The 4669-nt window shown below is 58.4% G+C and overlaps 1 long non-coding RNA gene across 1 annotated transcript; it reads right to left on the bottom strand.

The window, feature by feature from the left end:
- Nucleotides 1-215: 215 nt before the first annotated feature.
- LOC147596176 (uncharacterized) lies at nt 216-2556 on the bottom strand. The gene is made up of 3 exons (XR_015261560.1): nt 2450-2556; nt 2281-2401; nt 216-278 (listed from the first exon to the last, which is right to left on the bottom strand). It is a non-coding gene; the product is annotated as an uncharacterized LOC147596176 (long non-coding RNA).
- Nucleotides 2557-4669: the final 2113 nt, after the last annotated feature.

Raw genomic sequence — 4669 nt, 5'->3', positions numbered from 1 at the left:
CCCCCCACCCTGCCCCACGCCCCGCCCCACATCTCACCCCAAATTTAGCCAGGACGAAGGCGCCGGCGCCCACCCCGATGCCCACGACGCTGGCGATGCTGGGGGGGTGGGCGGGGTCAGGCCGGTGCTGGCCCCGCCCCCCCGTCCCGTCCCGCTACGGGTCAGGGGCCCCCTCCCGCCCCACAGCGCCGTGGGGCGCCCCCCCGCCCACTCACTTGAGGTGCCGGAGGACGCAGGGGACGATTTCGGCCAGTTGCTCCAGGGAGGGGTACTGGTACCTGCGGGGGAGGGGCGGGGGGCGGGGGGGGAGGGGCGACAGGGGGAGGGGCAAGGGGTCAATCGGGGGTCGAGGTGGGGGGAGGGCGGGCGAGGGGACCAATGAGGTGAAGCGATGGCGGTTGGGGGGGGGGGAGGGGTGCGTAGGGTGATGCTGCGATGTGATGGCGGTCGAGGTGGGGGGACGGGGGGGCGGGGGGTCAACTGGGGGGGGGGGAGGGGTGGGGGGGTCAACAGAGAGACGACAGGGTCAACTGGGGGTTAATGGGGGCAACTGGGGGTTAGTGGGGGGCAACTGGGGGTTAATGGGGGTCAGTGGGGTCAACTGGGGGTTAATGGGGGCAACTGGGGGTTAATGGGGGTCAACTGGGGGTTAGTGGGGGGCAACTGGGGGTTAATGGGGGTCAGTGGGGTCAACGGGGGGTTAATGGGGGTCAACTGGGGGTTAATGGGGGTCAACGGGGGGCTTATGGGGGGCAACTGGGGGTTAATGGGGGAAACTGGGGGTCAATGGGGGGCAACTGGGGGTCAATGGGGGCAACTGGGGGTTAATGGGGGTCAACAGGGGGTCAACTGGGGGTTAATGGGGGCAACTGGGGGTTAATGGGGGTCAATGGGGGGCTTATGGGGGGCAACTGGGGGTTAATGGGGGCAACTGGGGGTTAATGGGAAGCAACTGGGGGTCAATGGGGGCAACTGGGGGTTAATGGGGGTCAACAGGGGGTTAACTGGGGGTTAATGGGGGTCAGTGGGGTCAACTGGGGGTTAATGGGGGTCAACTGGGGGTTAATGGGGGTCAACGGGGGGTCAACTGGGGTTTAATGGGGGTCAACTGGGGGTTAATGGGGGTCAACGGGGGGTCAACTGGGGTTTAATGGGGGTCAACTGGGGGTTAATGGGGGTCAACTGGGGGTTAATGGGGTCAATGGGGGGTCAATGGGGGTCAACTGGGGGTTAATGGGGGTCAACTGGGTGTTAATGGGGGCAACCAGGTGTTACTGGGGGTCACTGGGGGTTAATGGGGGTCAACTGGGGGTTAATGGGGGTTAACAGGCGTCAATGGGGGTCAACTGGGGGTTAATGGGTGCAACTGGGGGTTAATGTGGGGCAACTGGGCCTTAATGGGGGTCAACGGGGGTCAATGGGGGTCAACTGGGGGTTAATGCGGGCAACTGGGGATTAATGGGGGTCAACGGGGGGTTAATGGGGGTCAGTGGGGTCAACTGGGGGTCACTGGGGGTCAATGGGGGGCAACGGGGGGTCAATGGGGGTCAACGGGGTGTCAATGGGGGTCAACGGGGGGTCAATGGGGGTCAACTAGGGGTTAATGGGGGTCAACGAGGGGTTAATGGGGGCAACTGGGGGTTAATGGGGGTCAGTGGGGTCAACGGGGGGTCAATGGGGGTCAACAAGGGGTTAATGGGGGCAACTGGGGGTTAATGGGGGCAACTGGGGGTTAATGGGGGTCAGTGGGGTCAACGGGGGGTTAATGGGGGTCAACTGGGGGTTAATGGGGGTCAACGGGGGTTAATGGGGGCAACTGGGGGTTAATGGGGGTCAACGGGGGGTTAATGGGGGCAACTGGGGGTTAATGGGGGTCAGTGGGGTCAACGGGGGGTTAATGGGGGTCAATGGGGGTCAACTGGGGGTTAATGGGGGCAACTGGGGGTTAATGGGGGTCAGTGGGGTCAACTGGGGGTTAATGGGGGCAACTGGGGGGTTAATGGGGGTCACTGGGATCAACTGGGGGGGTCCGTGGGGTCAACTGGGGGGGCAGTGGGGTCAACCGGGTCGTCAGAGGGGTCAACGCAGTCAACTGGGAGTCACTGGGGTCAACTGGGGGGGCAGTGGGGTCAACAGGGGGGTCAGTGGGGTCAACCTGGGGGTCACTGGGGTCAACTGGGGGGGCAGTGGGGTCAACTGGGGGGGCAGTGGGGTCAACGCAGTCAACTGGGAGTCACTGGGGTCAACTGGGGGGAGCGGAAGAGGGGAGTGCAGACGCACCCCGGGGGGTAGGGCGGGGCGCCCACCTCCATGCCGGGGGGGTCGAGGTGGACGAGCAGGAAGTGGCTGGCGACCTCCCGCATCTCGGGGTGGGCGAAGAGCGGGGCGAAGCACGAGGCGTCTGCGGGGGAGGGGCGCGGCGGGAGAGGGGGAAGGGGGCGGGACTCACGCGTGTGGCCCACGTCCGGCAGCATCAGCAGGGCGGGGCGACCAGGGCGGGGCGCGCCCTCCAGCGCCACGTGAACAGGCCCCAACGGCGTCTCCAACACCGCCCCCTGCTGGCCGGGAGGACCGGACACCGGAACGGGGATTGGTCACCGCCACACCCCCCACAGGTTCGCCCCCAAAATCTCGCGATTTCCCCCAAGATTCCCACCTTTTGCCCGCCAAATCCCGCATTTTTGCCCCAAATTACCCCATTTCGCACCAAAATCCCCCATTTTGCCCCAAAATCTAACGATTCCCCCCAAATTCCCCCATTTTGCCCCCCAAATCCCGCATTTTTGCCCCAAATTCCCCCATTTCACACCAAAATCCCACATTTTGCCCCCAAAATCCCGGGATTTCACCCCAAATTCCCACATTTTGCCCCCAAAATCCCCCATTCTTGCCCAAAATTCCCGCATTTCGCACCAAAATCCCACATTTTGCCCCCAAAATCCCGTGATTTCCCCAAATTCCCACAATTTGCCCCCCAAATCCCGCATTTTTGCCCAAATTCCCGCATTTCACACCAAAAGCCCACATTGTTGCCCCAAAATCCTGGAATTTCCCCCCAAATTCCCACATTTTGCCCCACAAATCCCCCATTTTTCCCCCCAAATTCCCGCATTCCGCACCAAAATCCCACATTTTGCTCCCAAAATCCTGTGATTTCCCCAAATTCCCCCATTTTGCCCCCCAAATTCCCGCATTTTTGCCCCAAATTCCCGCATTTTTACCCCAAATTCCCCCATTTCGCACCAAAATCCCACATTTTGCCCCCAAAAGCCCGTGATTTCCCCCAAATTCCCCCGTTTCGCCCCCCAAATTCCCGCATTTTTGCCCCAAATTCCCCCATTTTGCCCCAAATTCCCCCATTTCGCACCAAAATCCCACATTTTGCCCCCAAAAGCCCGTGATTTCCCCCAAATTCCCCCGTTTCGCCCCCCAAATCCCCCATTTTTGCCCCAAATTCCCGCATTTCGCACCAAAAGCCCACATTTTGCCCCAAAATCCAGGAATTTCCCCCCAAATTCCCCCATTTTGCCCCCCAAATCCCCCATTCTTGCCCCAAATTCCCCCATTTCGCACCAAAATTCCCACATTTTGCCCCAAATTCCCCCATTTCGCACCAAAATCCCACATTGTTGCCCCAAAATCCCGCGATTTCCCCCCAAATTCCCCCGTTTTGCCCCCAAATGCCGCATTTTTGCCCAAAATTCCCACATTTCGCATCAAAATCCCACATTTTGCTCCCAAAATGCTGTGATTTCCCCATATTCCCCCATTTTGCCCCCCAAATCCTGCATTTTTGCCCCAAATTCCCCCATTTTCCACCATAATTCCCACATTTTGCCCCAAATTCCCCCATTTCGCACCAAAATCCCACATTGTTGCCCCAAAATCCCGTGATTTCCCCCCAAATTCCCCCGTTTTGCCCCCAAATGCTGCATTTTTGCCCAAAATTCCCACATTTTACACCAAAATCGCACATTTTGCCCCCAAAATCCCCCATTTTTGCCCCAAATTCCCGCATTTTAGCCCCAAATCCCGCTTTTTTGCCCCAAATTCCCCCATTTTGCACCAAAATTCCCACATTTTGCCCCAAATCCCGCCATTTCACACCAAAATCCCACATTTTGCCCCCAAAATCCCGCAATTTCCCCCCAAATTCCCCCATTTTGCCCCCAAAATCCCACATTTTTGCCCCAAATTCCCCCATTTCACACCAAAATCCCCCATTTTGCCCCCAAAATCCCCCATTTTTCCCCCAAATTCCCGCATTTCGCACCAAAATCCCACATTTTGCTCCCAAAATGCTGTGATTTCCCCAAATTCCCCCATTTTGCCCCAAATTCCCGCATTTTTGCCCCAAATTCCCCCATTTCACACCAAAATCCCACATTTTGCCCCCAAAATCCCGCAATTTCCCCCCAAATTCCCCCATTTTGCCCCCAAAATCCCACATTTTTGCCCCAAATTCCCCCATTTCGCACCAAAATCCCACATTGTTGCCCCAAAATCCCGCGATTTCCCCCCAAATTCCCCCGTTTCGCCCCCAAATGCCGCATTTTTGCCCAAAACTCCCACATTTCACACCAAAATCCCACATTTTGCCCCCAAAATCCCCCATTTTTCGCCCAAATTCCTGCATTTTTGCCCCAAATCCCGCTTTTTTGCCCCAAAT

This window comes from Chlamydotis macqueenii, unplaced genomic scaffold, assembly GCF_036417535.1.
Source record: "Chlamydotis macqueenii isolate bChlMac1 unplaced genomic scaffold, bChlMac1.mat HAP1_SCAFFOLD_12, whole genome shotgun sequence".
Taxonomy (NCBI): domain Eukaryota; kingdom Metazoa; phylum Chordata; class Aves; order Otidiformes; family Otididae; genus Chlamydotis; species Chlamydotis macqueenii.
This window is presented reverse-complemented; position numbering and strand designations above follow the sequence as displayed.